This window comes from Ceratotherium simum, chromosome 2, assembly GCF_057802395.1.
Source record: "Ceratotherium simum simum isolate JZ-2026a chromosome 2, ASM5780239v1, whole genome shotgun sequence".
In the NCBI taxonomy this organism is placed as follows: domain Eukaryota; kingdom Metazoa; phylum Chordata; class Mammalia; order Perissodactyla; family Rhinocerotidae; genus Ceratotherium; species Ceratotherium simum.
The window spans coordinates 63,361,753-63,373,667 of record NC_141901.1 but is presented as its reverse complement, the minus strand read 5'-3'; positions in this window follow the sequence as shown (position 1 = coordinate 63,373,667).

Below are 11,915 nucleotides of genomic sequence, written 5' to 3'. Positions count from 1 at the left end.
TTGCAAGACTTACACATTGAAAATGGCAAAACATTGTTGAGAGAAATTAAAGAATTCCTAAGTAAATAGAGAAGTACAACATGTGCATGGATCGAAGTATTAATATTGTTGAGATTTTAGTTCTCCACAGACTGATCTATAATTGCAATCAAAATCACAGCAGGCATTTTTTTTTGGTAGAAACTGCCAAGATGATATTAAGTTTTATATGAAAATGCAAAGTACAGAATAGGAAAAACAACTTTGAAATAGAAAAACAAAGTTGGAGGATTTATATTATCTGTCTTCTATCTTAAAAATACAGTAATCAGAAGAATGCATTATTGGCATCAAGATATACAAATATACCAACAAAACGGAATAGTAAATCCAGAAACACACACACACACACACACGCGCACACACATAGTTGATCTTCAACAATGTTACAAAGACAATTCAATGAATAAAGGATAGCTTTTTCAATAAAAGATACTGGATCAATCAGATATTATAAGCAAAATGGAACTTCAATCCATATATTGCATCATATACCAAAATTGACTCAAAATGAATTATAGGCTTAAATGTAAAAATCTAAAATTATAAAACTTTTAGAGAAAACCTAAGAAAAAATCTTTTTGACCTTGTGTTAGGCCAAGATTTCTTATATAAAACACCAAAACCAGGATTTATATAAGGAAAAGATGATAAATTGAGCTTCAACAAAATTAAGAACCTCTGCTCTTTGAAAGACATGGTTATGAAAATAAAAAGACAAACCACAGGTTGAAAGAAAATATTTGTAAATAGCATATATGTTAAAGGACTTGTATCCAGAATATGTAAAGAACTCTCACACCTAATAACAATAAAAAAAAGTCCATGTCAATAAAAAATTGACAAATATTTGAACAGAAAATTTACTAGAAATGATATAGTGTTGGCAAATAAACACATGGAAAAAAGATGGATATCATTAGATGTTTGGGGAATGCAAATAACGCCACATTGTGATACTTCTACACAACCATTAGACAGTCTATAAATCAGAAGATCGACTATACCAAGTTCTGGCCAAGATGTTGGGCAACTAGAACTCTCATTCTCAGCCAGTGGAAGTGTAAAATGTTCTAAGCACTTTGAAAAACAGTTTGGCAGTTTCTTAAATACATACTTACCATTTTACCACTTATGCCACAACAAGGTATTTACTCAAGAGAAATGAAAGTTTTTTTCCATAAATGAATATTCATTAAAGCTTTACTTGTACTAGCCAAAAAATAGAGAACAACCCAAACGGCTATCAAAAGAGAATTACTCCTCTTTTTATAAACAAATTATTGTATATCTATGCAATGAAATGCCACTCATAAATAAAAATGAATGAACCACTGAAACTTGCAACATCTTGAATGAATCTTAAAATAATTATGCTAGGCAAGAGAAATCAAACAAACAAAAGAGTACATACCATATGATTCCACTTAGATAAAATATTAGAAAATTAAGCTATTCTAAAGTGATAGGGAACAGGTCAGTATATTCCTGGGGTGAGGAGACTCAGGGAGGTGTCTGAGGGAAGGATTATCAAGTGGGGTAAGAAACATTTGGGATGGTGTATATGTTCATTATCTTGACAGTTTCACAAATGTATACATATGTCAGAGCTTGTCAAATTGTACAATTTAATCATGTGCTGTTTATTGTATGTCATTTGCCGATAAATTTGTTAAAAATGAAAAAACTATAAAAATGAAAAAAATTTTATTTTAGGCAAATGAAGGGAGAGACTATCTCTTAGTGCCATTGAATTTTAAAAGATTATGTATAGCATCACCTAGATGAATCACCTGTATGTGTATGGCTTTAATTATTGTTATGGCAAAAATCTGTGCACTGCCATTCCTAAACTTGTCCTATTTGTCTAGAAGCAGAATATATTATAAAAATGTATTTAATTTATTTGTCAAAAGCAATTTTCAATGAAAAATACTACCATCAAAACACTGGAGCAGGGCCGGCTCCGTGGCTTAGCGGTTAAGTGAGCGCGCTCTGATGCTGGCGGCCCGGGTTCGGATCCCGGGAGCGCCCCGAGGCACCACTTCTCCGTGCAACGCGAGGCCGAGTCCCACGTACAGCAACTAGAAGGATGTGAACCTATGACATACAACTATCTACTAGGGCTTTGGGGGGAAAAAACTGAATAAATAAAATCTTTAAAAAAAAAAAAAAAAAAACACTGGAGCAGAGACGAGTACTATTACATTCTTTGGGACTAATATAAAACAAACAAATATGACTTCTATCCACAAATGCCATCTCATCTAAAGTCTTATGACTAGATTTTTTTTTTAATCAAATCAAGTCATTTTCTCTTTAGTTCTGAATCTAAGTTTTTCCACAATTTTGAATGAGAAGTCAACGCATTTCTAAATTAGGACTCTCTATAAAATTAAATTCTGTAAACTAATAATGTTTGAAAATTTATATTCATTATAATTTCTTAAAAGCTTTACCATAAATGAATCAAACTATCAAAAATACTGAAGGGAAATCCTCCATTTTTGAAATATTACTGGGATTATTATTAGATGGATATCAAATATCAATGACAATAAAATATGAAAAATATTTAGGAAATGCCCATAAAGTCTACATTTATACATGCATGCAAATTAATTCCTAAAGAAAACATTTCATAAAAATTCCAAATTCTAGAGCAAAGTAGACTTGTAAATATTTAACTCAAGTCTATTATGCTACACTAAGTAACGATATTTTGATTTAAAATCTTATTTTATTACAAGTAAATTCTACCTCAATAAAAAGAAATGTCCGAAAAAATTTAGAAACAAAGTGCTATGTAAAACTATACCTAAGGCTTTTGAGAAGTTCAATAAAATAGCCTAATATAAGAAATACTATGAATATATGTACCACAACTGACTGTACACTGGTTAATGATTAATGATGATAAATTTTATATTATGTGTATTTAACTACAATTAAATAGAAAAACTTTTAAAGGAAAAAAAAGAAATACTATTACAAAAAAGAGATTAAAAATAAAACAAAATATGAAATGATATATCATATGAATGAAAAAGACCACAACCTTTATATAAATTAAAAGTGACCCATATCTAAAAATCTATAAAATACTATGCTAATACATTTTAACATCTCTATTAATTGTATGATATCCTGGGGAAAAAATATAACATGTTTCAGGAAAATGTGGAAAACTTAGACTAGTGAAATACTAGCAAGTTGACTCCATCATCCTGTTAAAAGACAGTACTCTAGTACTGAGATATAATTAAGTGCTGGTGTGAGGACCACATTGCTATAAGATGACTTAAACAACTTTAAGCCCCTAGAAAATAGATGGTGACCCTTTCATATCAGTTTCCTAGGACTGCCATGACAAAGTACTACAAACTAGATGGTTTATCACAACCGAATTTATTGTCTCATGGTTCTGGAGGCTAGAAGTCCAGAGACTAGCTCCCTCTGAAGCCTCTAGGGGAGAATCCTTGCCTCTTTCAGCTTCCGATAGCCCCAGGCATTCTTTGACCTGTAACAATGTATGTCCAGTCTCTGCCTCCATCTTCACATGGCCCCCTTCCCTCTGTGTCTCTTCTCTCCTTATAAGGACACCAGTCATATCGAACTAAGGTCCACCCTACTCCAGTACGACGTCATCTTAATCAGTTAGACTTGAAAAAGTCCTATTTCCAAATAAGATCATATTGTGAAGTACTTGGGTTAGGACTTCAACGTATTCTTTTGGGGGTCAAAAGTCAACCCAAAACACCTCCCCATAGCCAAAATGCATTCTTCCAGTGGCCAGAAAAGTATTACATAAAATAACCTACTCAAGTTGTTTTTGCTTCCCATCTGGTGATCTTGAACTTGGTGTATTGTGTGCCTTATGTCCAAGAAAGTAAACTATGTAACCCCCTCGATAGCTCCATGAGGTAGGCTCTGATATTATCCCCAATTTAAAGAGAGGGAAATAGAGGCACAGAGAATTTAAGTGACCTGTCCAAGCCACACAGTTAGAAGGTGGTAGGGCCAGGATTCTAACCAAAACAGTTGCATCGTGGATCAACTCCAAGGCCAAGAGTAAAAGTTCTCAAAACTCTTTATTAAAAATTGTGCTATTTAATAAGTACATCAAAATTGTATATACCATTTTTCAGTTCACTACATTCTGATTGTTATAGAACAAAAGTGCCCTATGACCTGGGCTGACATAACAATAGATATTGTTATTGCATGTCCCAGGGATGGTTTTCTGCATTGCATGCATACGTTAGGCTGCCTTTGTCTGTCAAACTATTATTACTAGTCTGTGACACCCTTTTCCTTGTCTGCATGCGAACTATAGAAATTAGCCCAGGGCTCCCACGTACAAAGAAATGTGCTAAGTAAGAGAGGAATAGAATATGGAATAAGGAATGAGCTTTGTCAGTAAAACTTTGAGTTACTTGAACACTCATCTCTGCTCCAAGCTGTTTTTCAGATAGTCTGAGATTTTTTCGTCACTGTGAATTTGAAGGCCCTGTTCAGCTCATATTTGTATATATACATACGCATATCCCACACACTTTATAGCTCTGATCTGGTAACCAAGCTGAAGTTCCTTTGAAAACCACATTCCTTCCTGAATCACACTGTGACAGGTTAATGCCTCTGTTCCACTACTGTTGCTCTGCCAGAATGATGGATGCTATAACGTGCAGGCATCCAACTGAAAAAAGCCACTGAGCCTTGGTGTGAATTTAGGTGTTGATGAAAGATGAGCTCTTGTTTAAAAGAACATATGTTGTGCGTGAAACCTCTGGAGAAACTATTAAAAATGCACTATTCATTTTTAAGAGAGGTTTAATTACTGGTTAGACAGCATAAAGCAGTATTCCCGTAATCTTCTCTTTACAGTCATTGGCGTGAATGATGAGACTGTGAAATATTCTGTATGCGATTTCAGAAAACTGGAAGTTAGTGGGGATAACAGCCTCATTAATATGTCATCAGAAAAACTCTATTGGGCAGTCTGGCATAGTGCGAAGGCTACTTTGTTTCACATCGCTTTTAAGACAGTCACAAATATCATTTTGGGCACCTAACATTAATTTTTGGATTAAAAGACAATGTAAACATATAGTAAATAAGAGCAATGGAACATTTTAACTTCTTATTGCTACCTTCAAATAAAGTGTCATGTGAGCCGTATAGATAAGAATTTGCTGGTCGAAACTATAGGATTAGCTACTTTCGTCAATAGAATGTCAGTCAGCTAGAACAAAATGTAGCCAATCTGGACAAGATAAAACTGACCAAGAAATAATATTTCTTTGGAGCTGCTCCTTACAGCACTGGACTCCACTGAAATATAGTAAGAGTCCTTCTAGTCCAATTAGTGGAAATTTTGCTGGAGGAATTATTTAACTTTAGGGAAACGATATGAGAATTGATTGAGAATTGCTAAAAAAAAAGATAAGTCCCATATTTCTTTGCCACGAAACAATCATCAGTTTTAAGACATACTATTCATTTAATCATTAATTGCAAGGAAAATTAATTCAACATATTTATATATACTATTTTTGTAATTAATAATAATATACATTTATGCTTACAATATCATGTCTCTATCTCTTTAGTGTCATATTAAATGTTTGAATCTAATCATTCTTTCAATTCAGATATTAAAGATTCTTTTGTATGACCAACGGCCCCTTGAACTTGTACGCAGTATATACTGGCATGTTATTTTATATCATCCATGCTTGTAATCTTGACCTCTAACATCTTTAGGATTGACAGAATAATTTAGAGGATATTGAACACTATTAAAGTTTTGTTTGCATTTCATATTTGAAACTATCTACTTGACTCACATGATTTTTTTCTCTTATGCTCCATTATGTAAATCTGGCAAGGTTATATTATACTTTTAATGGAAAGGCTATTCTCTATTCCAGAGAGATACAGATGCTAAAATTGGATTCTTTAATGGACATAAATGGGAAGAAAAGCTATTAATATATTCCTACGATACTCAGTTATTATTTTGTGGTGTTACTTCACATCAATTTTTGAATCAGCTACATATTTTGAATTTGAAATACTTTTGGACTGGCTTTCATCAGAATGTTGAAGTACCGGAAAGGTTAACCCAGTTTTAATTGTTTGTTTCAATTTAGACAAAAAGTTGACTGCTATATTGGATTGTGTCAGTTCTGATCTCTCTGAGGGGACTGCTATTACCCATCCTTTTGGATAGAAAAGATATTCCTATCCAAAGCTTACGGAGTGGTTCCACTACAATTTCCTTGTTTGTCTTGTGGTTTTAAAGCTTTTAAATGTAAATATTTCTTGCAAAGTTAAGACTGTAAGCTTACATCAGTCATTTGTATTGTCTGATGTTGATTTTTAGTTCTCGAATTGAGAATACGGTCAGAAGCAGGTGGCAAGGCAAGGCATAGATTCTTTACCCCAGCTTTGAGGTTTGATATACTAGGATGAAGTGCAGCTCAGAGGAACAGCTGAGTGAATGTACATTTTCTGTCGTACATGTATACAGCAGAGTCCTGTATGGGTCACTAGTTTGATGGAATAGACTCCTGTGCCAAATACTTGTTCTAGAATAAGATTCCTGCCCCTTCTCCTCACTTTATTCTCAGATGTGGACTTTTGGAGACATATCTAGACTTTCTTTTATAGGAACAATTTAACTTTTTCTATATAACAATTTCTTTGTCGTATTTGTCTTTTTAGAAATATTTATAACTCCAAGAACTTTGCTGTCCAGAATAGCAATTAATGTATCATGGTATTTCCTATAGACAATAAAAAACAAGCTTAAAAACATTATGCAAAATTCAATTCATATCATTTTCAAAATCTAAGTTGGTTCTATTTTCAACTTTTTATTTAAGACTTATATAGATATAAATACTACATATTTAAAGTTTTAACCTAAAAATTATACACTGTAATGATTGTTAAAGTATGATTCTGGGCCTCAATTTACAAAATAACTTTTAGTCTTATGAAATTGACACTATTTTCCATCTTTTTTCCTGTTAACTCACAAAATTGGTTGTGGCTCCTGTTTTATTCTACCACTAATCTCTATTAGGATAATATTTAAGTCCTCTGTTCATTATTTTTTAATTCCAAGTATAATTTCTTTTAAAATATTATTGTCCAATGCAATATCTGGTACAGTATGCATACACACATGTTGAGAGTTTAGCTGAAGTACTCCATAATATTGCTGCCTCAGCATCCAATCTGTGTGGCCAAGTGGCCTGCAGTGGCCTTGAACTGAGACTAGCTTGTCCTGCAAACGCATGCGCTACATAACAGCCACAGAGTCACAAGTAAACGTGAGTTCCTGATATGACTCCCCAACAATGCCCTTGCGATAACCATTCTCCCCTGCCTCTCACGGCCTTCCTCTGAGGGCCTCTTAGATAAGACCGCTAGGTGTTTACCAAAACCACTCTTTCTGTTTGAATTGACCAATTTGGCCTTAGCCTGGGAACACCAAAGCACTCCACCTAAGAGCCTTAATAAAGGCATGTACCCAGCTCCTGCTCTGCTCTCTCTGTCTGCACCTTGCCTTGATCTCCCTTGTTCTTCGATGCCTGCAATGGGGAACTCTTCCAGGACCTCTGAGTAATAAAAATCTCTATTTCAATTCCCTTGTGGTCTTTTGCTGACCCATAGCTCACCATCTGACACCCCGGGCTCTACTTAACAAACATTAACTTAAAACTCACAACAAAACAAAATTACTAAATAATAAAAAAAATTGTTAGTTGTAACCCAAGGATATGCTACCAAAATTATTAAGTGAACAGATTTAAATAAGGTTTAAATTTATTTTTTAAATTGATAATACCCACATTTTCTCTTTCCTGATATTTTTTTATTTTTATTTTTAAATATGCTGCCCAAACCAAAAACCAGAAAGCATGGCCTCAGCTCCCATGGTTCTGGAGCAGTGAGGTAACCTACACCCCTGGCTCTAAATTCCCCTGATTCATGACCATTGCTAAACTACCAATGAACCTGAAAATCCAGTTTTAAACATATGGGAATGAATTAGTATCTTGCTCTTACTGAGAGCCAATTTTATTCAAAACTTGCCCTCCACAAACCTGCCACTACTGCCAATTCTTTTTGCTTTAGGAAATCTCCAGAGTTTATCTTCCTGGTGGGACAAGAAGGTAAAGTCCACATCATTATACAAGTAAGTTTGTATTTATGGGAGCTCAGTTTCCTCCTATGTAAAATGTGAACTGGACGATTTCTCAAGGTTATTGTAAAACAGTTATAAAAAAGGATTTATGAAGAAGAATATTGTAAACAGTTGTCCTAGTCTGCTGGAGCTGCCATAACAAAATGGCACAGAGTGCATGGCTTAAACAATAAAAATTTATTTTCTCACACTCAGTTCATAACATTCATTCCATAACAACATACAGTCCATAACAGGAGTTTACAAACGTCAGTTAATAATAGTAGCCATGATATTTAGAATGTACTTTTCCATCAATAATTTAGTTGTCAGGTAGGGAGCTTTTTTGTAGAAATTGATTTATTGGCAAACTGAGAATTAATTTTAAATAAATAGAAGTTTGCATGACATTTTTGTAAAATATGGATAGATAGAGTCCAGGGTTTCCTGAAGTTCACTCATTTCAAAACCACCTTTATGAATTTGTCACATTTACATACTTTTTCTATCATTATATGCTTAATATTTTCTTTATATCAACTTTTATGGAAGTAAGTTTGACTCAGATTAATCCCAAACAATAATGTCAATGATATCAAGACTTTGTTTTGATGTATTTATATTTTGTATTTTATAGTTAAACTTTACAAGTACTACAAAAAAACAAAAATGGCTCTCTATGTGTGTATCAATCAGGGTCCAGTCAGGAAAGAAAAATCACACCAGTACAGTCGTGCACCACATAACGATGTTTTGGTTAACAACGGACTGCACATATGATGGTGGTCCCATAAGATTAGTACAATAAAGCTTAGATGTATAGTAGGCTATACCATGTAGGTTCATGACAGTACCCTCTATGATATTCGCACAACAATGAAATCTCCTAACGACATATATCTCAGAACATATCCCTGTCGTTAAGCGATGCATGACTGTAATTTAAACTGAAAAAATTTAGTATGAAGAATTATAAACCAGTATATGTGGTTAACTACTAAAAGGGATAAAAGAGAACTCTAAAGTATAGAAATAGCAAATGCAGAAATCAGGCCAAGGAGAAGTGAATAAAGACAGAAGTAAGAACTTAGAAGAGGAATTTTCCACTAAGGCTGAGATTCAGACTTCACTGAAGAGAGTATGGCTGCACAGAAACAGGCAGCGTGCTATTAACAAAAAAACTTGACCGAGGCCTGGGCCATAATTAGGAGGCAGGAACATCCCACTGGGTAACTGAAAAACTCACAGGAGGTTGCAAGCAGGTTGATCCACTGGCAGCTGTGCCAAAGAAATAAAAGCACGAAAGCACACTGAAACCAGGAAGTTAAGTCCCTCTTTCTTGGTGTGGCTTTAGTGTCCCTCTTGCAGCCTTTCTTGACAAAGGCTAAATTGGACCAACCAGCAGAGGAGAAATACAAATATAATATAAACGTAAATATAAATAAATGCTAGGTTTGTGCTCATTAGCACAGCTGTTTAATATAGCTCTTACATACAGCTCTGGGTTACCACAAGCTGACTTTTATTATCCTTTTTTCTCCTGTTTCAACTCTGGATTCCTATAGTGAGGTTTGTTACTGATATCAGTAGATGCCAAGAACCCCTGTAAAGTTGCTTTATTGTTGCTACAGATAAAGAATAGGCTCTGGGACTAGATCTTCTGCATTTATGTCAATGTTTCACTGAGCTGAGGTACCAACATTGGTAGTACCAACAATGAGTTGTTATACGTTCTTCTCTGGTCAAGTGGGGACAATTCATGTACTCCATCCTTGTCTTATATCCTAGTGTGTGTATCGCATACAGACTATTTAATATGTACTGCTAGTTCATTTTCTTTGCCATCATGCAAGAGCCTGGGGCCTGGCCATCAACTGAATTGTTCAGTGCAAATTCAACACAAACTCTAGTGACTGGAGCATAGTTTTTAGATAAATTTCATTTTTTTCCACTCTTTCATGCCTCACAATAAATACTAAGCCAAGAATCATTTTCTTCTACATTAGAACAGACACCTGGATGGCCTGCCCCAATCAGTTCTTGAGAAATGCCTAGAAATATCTTAACCCTATAGAGAACATAGCATTGGCTCAAGCTGGAAACACAGTTATATTAATAACAGTGCACACCTACTATACGCAAGCATCAAAGCTGCAAAGATGCATCAGAAAATGCCTCCTTTCTAAGGTCTTACGGTCCAATAATGAAGAAGTCATATACATAAATACATACAATAAAATAGTGTGTGATTTGATTGAGGTACTATAGAGTATCGCAAAAACACAAAGGAATCATTGCCTTCATTCTAAAATAATCCTTATATCAAAGTGGCGTATTTTAGGGTAGTATACCTTCACATGTCTAGTTCTTGACACTGGGTGCTGCCACTAGTACTAGTACCCTTATCAAAACCATATGCAGCAGCATAGCCGCTTATGCCCTAGGAGGTAGACCTCCTTCCTGCCAGAGCCTGTTGCATTTCCTTGGTTCATTGCAACAAAAATTTCTGATTCCAAGTCTGAGCTAGATGGATCCTAGGTTATGTACATTTGTCCTGTTGCAAACAAGAGAGGAAAAGTGAGTATCTGGGGATCTCAGCTTCTATAGTGGCTTTATCTTCCACTAAAATTCATAAAGCGGATAATTCCTCAAACGCAGTACAAGAATTCAGATACTAGGTAGCCAAAAAAAGGGCCAATTACCTTCCCAATGGCTGACATACACATCCATAAAATATTCAAATGTCATTTGAAAAATAGTGTTTTAGAGAATTGTTTTACAAAAATTTTCAAGGGAAGTATTTTGGATGCAGACTTTATTTGAATACAACCAAAACCTTTAACATTCAGTTCAAGAAATTGACGTAATTACTAGAATGCCTAGTCTTAATATTTAGACACTTGCAGGTACTTGATTACATTTGGACAAAAATCTGAATAACTGACACAAATGTTAGTGCTTAATTATAAGTTTTCTTAAATTTATCCTATGTGATATAACTTTCTCATATACAAATTTTCATTTTCCATTTTTCCTATACTATAAGAATGACGTTGTTAAATTGTTAATGGGTCATATGGTATAAAATGGCTATGAACTTGGAAACCATGAGTGTAAAATTTTGAATAACTTTTATGTCAATCCTGGAAAATAATGCATTAAGATGATTTTTTTATTGTCAGATAAGCAACAGGATTTAATGTATAGTTTCTTTCTAGAATAACTGCATTTCTGTACATTGAAGATTTGATTGTATTACAAACAGTACATTGATTTATCTTTCTATACCACCAAGCTTCTGAAGAATATATTATTTCAATTTTTTAAAGTAATCATATAATTTTAGTAATTATAATTTAAAATAAATTATGAATAAAGATTTATTTCGAAGAGTATACTTCAATGTTTTTAGAAATACATGTATAATGTACAAGTTAGTTTTATTTCAAACTTTTTTTTTTTTTGGTGAGGAAGATCAGCCCTGAGCTAGCATCCATTACCAGTCCTCCTCTTTTTGCTGAGGAAGATTGTGGCCCTGGGCTAACATCCATGCCCATCTTCCTCTACTTTTATATGGGTCACCACCACAGCATGGCTTCACAAGCAGTGCGTCTGTGTGCACCCGGGATCCCAACCTGCAAACCCCGGGCTGCCGAACTGGAGCACGTGCACTTCA